This window comes from Lissotriton vulgaris, chromosome 3_1, assembly GCF_964263255.1.
Source record: "Lissotriton vulgaris chromosome 3_1, aLisVul1.2, whole genome shotgun sequence".
Classification (NCBI taxonomy): domain Eukaryota; kingdom Metazoa; phylum Chordata; class Amphibia; order Caudata; family Salamandridae; genus Lissotriton; species Lissotriton vulgaris.
In genome coordinates, this window is record NC_141689.1 from 1,905,432,935 (window position 1) to 1,905,436,718 (window position 3,784).

Consider the following 3,784-nt stretch of genomic DNA (forward strand, 5'->3'; position numbering starts at 1 on the left):
TCGCAAAAAGTCCCTATTTAGGATTCGCAAAACGGAATCTTGATACATCTGCCCCGTAAATTTTTATAGATGTGAATTTTTCTAGATGAGCTTTTTCTAATTAGATGTGTAATTTATAGATGTGTATTTTTGTTTTATATATATGTGTGCTTATAACAATGTAGATATAGTATGTACATAATACTTATTGAAATGTCTTGAATGATGAATAGGTCTCAAATAATCACATGCACATAATTATCACACATTGATTATTGATGTCCTGCTAATCATATTTTAGTTTCTCAGGACTGTTCCTGGAGAATCTTAAAATTGTTGGAATAGTACGGCGGGCAGGGTGTACTATCTCTGGCCTATACGTAATCCCAGTTCCAGTGAGGACAGCATTTGTGGCTATACTCCGGAGCGAAAGAAGGTTGTATTGTTGGAAGCAAAACCGAATTGACGTGGATGGGCAGCATAATAACCCAGAATGAGCCACCGCGAGGTGGTACAGATTAGCCAAATGCCTCGTCATCTAATTAGTGACGCGCATGAATGGATGAACGAGATTCCCCCTGTCCCTGCCTACTATTTAGTGAAACCACAGCCAAGGGAATGGGCTTGGCAGATTCAACGGGGAAAGAAGTCCATGTTGAGCTTGACTCTAGTCTGGCACTGTGATGAGACGTGAGAACTGTAGGATAAGTGGGAGGCTCTCGTGCCGCCAGTGAAATACCACTACTCTTATTGTTTTTTCACTTACCCGGTGAGGAGGGGGCGAGCCCCGTGGGGCTCTCACTTCTGGCTCCAAGCGCCAGGCAAACCTCCGGGCACGACCCGCTCCGGGGACAGTGGCAGGTTGGGAGTTTGACTGGGGTGGTACACCTGTCAAACCATAACGCAGGTGTCCTAAGGCGAGGTCAGGGAGGACAGAATCCTCCCGCGGAGCAGAAGGGCAAAAGCTCGCTTGATATCAATTTTCAGTATGAATACAGACCGTGAAAGCAGGGCCTCATGATCCTTCTGACTTTTTGGGTTTCAAGCAGGAGGTGTCAGAAAAGTTACCACAGGGATAACTGGCTTGTGGCAACCAAGCATTCATAGCAATGTCGCTTTTTGATCCTTCGATGTCGGCTCTTCCTATCATTTTGAAGCAGAATTCACCAAGAGTTGGATTGTTCACTCACTAATAGGCAGCGTGAGCTGGGTTTAGACCGTCGTGAGACTAGGCATGGGCGGAAAATCCGTTCCGCTCGCGGATTTTGCGGATTTTCGGGAAATCCGCAATCCGCGAGATTTGCGAATTTCCTGCAAAATCCGCAAATCCGCGAGCAGCGGATTTTGCTCGCACTGCTCGCACTGTTCGCGTGAGTTCGCGCCCCGCGAATAAGTGCGAAATTGCAGAAATACGATCTAAGCAAAACTGAAAGTAACTACTTACCAGGTTCAAAAGTTCAGGCACATCATTAGTAGCCATTTCCTGTAGTGCTTCCTGAGGGGCCCCTCCAGAGTTCAGTTGCCAGTTGAAACTATTATGTGACCCTGCTCTGAACCTCAGAATAGTTACACATATGCCACAAAGGTCATGAATTACAGCTAAGGGAGACAAGCAGGAGCCAGGCTGGAAGTTAAAATCCATTAATCAGCCCCTAATTCATTATTGTCAGTTGGGGCAGGGCAGGTGTTGTAACTAATTTTGCAACAATGAAAGCACTTAGCAAGTGCAAAAGATCACTAATCAGGGCGCACTAAGGAAGCAGGTGCCAGCTAAAAAAATATTCTGTGACACATTAATCAGCCCCAAATTAATTCAGGTCACTTGAGGCAGGGAAGGTGTGCTTTGCTTTGCCGAAAATAATGTACACTGGACAACCAGAGGGTGTGGTGATGAAACAGAGGGTGGCATGGGTGGGCCAGAGGGTGGCATGAGTAGTCAGAGAGTGGCAGTGGTGACAGAGAGTGGCAGTGATGAAGAAGAGTGTCCCAAACAGGTTGGACACGTAGAAACAACAAGTTCGCAAAACTTGCGACCCGACAGGTAAGTTCGCAAATTGCGAAATTGTAAAAACCCTCGCGAACTGGCAGAAACACGGGCGAACACAAAAAAAAAAAAAATCCGCAAATTCGCGGGAATTCGCGGATTTTGCGGATTGCGAATCCGCAAATCCGCAAAATTCGCGAACGCGAGATCCGCAAAATTCGCTCATGCTTACGTGAGACAGGTTAGTTTTACCCTACTGATGATGTGTTGTTGCAATAGTAATCCTGCTCAGTATGAGAGGAACCGCAGGTTCAGACATTTGGTGTATGTGCTTGGCTGAGGAGCCAATGGGACGAAGCTACCATCTGTGAGATTATGACTGAACGCCTCTAAGTCAGAATCCCCCCTAAACTGTAACGATACAGCAGTGCCATGGAGCCTCGGTTGGCCTGAGATAGCCGGCCTCTCTCGGGGGCGGTGCGTAGAGCCACCCACTTGGGCACCGGAGCGCGGACAGAAGGGGGCCGTCTCCATCACCCTTAGTGCACCGCATGTTCGTGGGGAACCCAGTGCTAAATCATTCATAGAAGACCTGATTTTGGGTCAGGGATTCCTAATTAGCAAAGCGGCTACTTTGCTGCGAACTATTGAAAGTCATCCTCTGAGCCAAGCTTTTGTCTCTCTGTTCATGGGTGCCTGCGGACGCCTCCCTCCACCACACCCAGGGGTGGGTCCCTCTGCTGTCAGGCCAGCAGGAGGGATACGGAGAGGGTAACACAGGTCCATAGGAGGCTGCCTCCATCATGTGCCGTTCTGCATGGGGGCCTCCCCCTCACCGACCCTGCCCCAATGGGATGCAGGCCACAATCCCTTGTGGGTCTGCAGGGTGACCAATTGGCCTCCCCTTCCCACTGCTCCCGGGCAAGTCGGGCAGGGAGGTAAGCAGCAGCCACCCGGGGGAAGGAGCCTCTAGAGCGGCTGCCTCAGTGCGCCCGACCACCCTCGCCTTACTGCAAGGGCAACTGGGTACGACACCCTCCCAGGCCATTGGGGCGCTGGGTCGTCCCAGGCCATCTGGTCACATGGCTGCATGACCAGATCACCCTGAGGGCAGGGTTACCAGATAATCCTGCGGGCAGGGTGACTAGATGGTCCTGCGGGCTGGGTGACCAGATGGCCCTGCAGGCTTGTGACCAGAGGGCCCTTCGGGCTGGCAGCCAGGCTAACTCCAATTGTTGTCCTTCCCCAAAATTCTATAAGCCCCCACTATGTAGGGGCTTAATAGTCGAGGAAAATGGGCTCCCTGAGCAGGCCGTCGGGGAGAATACGTGGCCTGGGCTTAACCCTCCTTGGTTCCAGTTGAAGGTCTGGGTGCTGGGGACAGGGTTCCACTGGGGCCCGAGGAGGCTCTCCCCGACCTGACTAGGGCTCGGAAGCTGATACTGGCCTGGGGCTTGAGCTCTGTCCTGCAGGCCCCAGGGTGTGGGAGGCTCTCCCTGACCTGGCTAGCGTTCGGAAGCTGGGACCGGACCGGGGCTTGAGCTCCGTCCGGCAGGCCCCGGGGTGCGTGAGCCCCCTGTCAAGCCATCAGAGGGTCCAAGCGCTGGGGACGGGGGTCCACTGGGGCCTGGGGAGGCTCTCCTCGGCCTGGCTAGGGCTCGGAAGATGGGACCGGGCCTGGGGCTTGAGGTCCATCCGGCACGCCCAGGGTGCATGAGCCCCCCATCCTACAAGCCATCAGAGGGTCCGGGCGCTGGGGTTGGGGGTCCACCAGGGCCCAGAGAGGCTCTCCCAGGCCTGGCCAAGCTGAGACCGGGCCTG

The 3,784-nt window shown here is 52.7% G+C and overlaps 1 pseudogene; it reads left to right on the forward strand.

Annotated features, from left to right (window-relative positions):
• Positions 1–607: 607 nt before the first annotated feature.
• Positions 608–2,638, forward strand: LOC147728603 (28S ribosomal RNA; annotated as a pseudogene).
• The last annotated feature ends 1,146 nt before the right edge of the window (positions 2,639–3,784 follow it).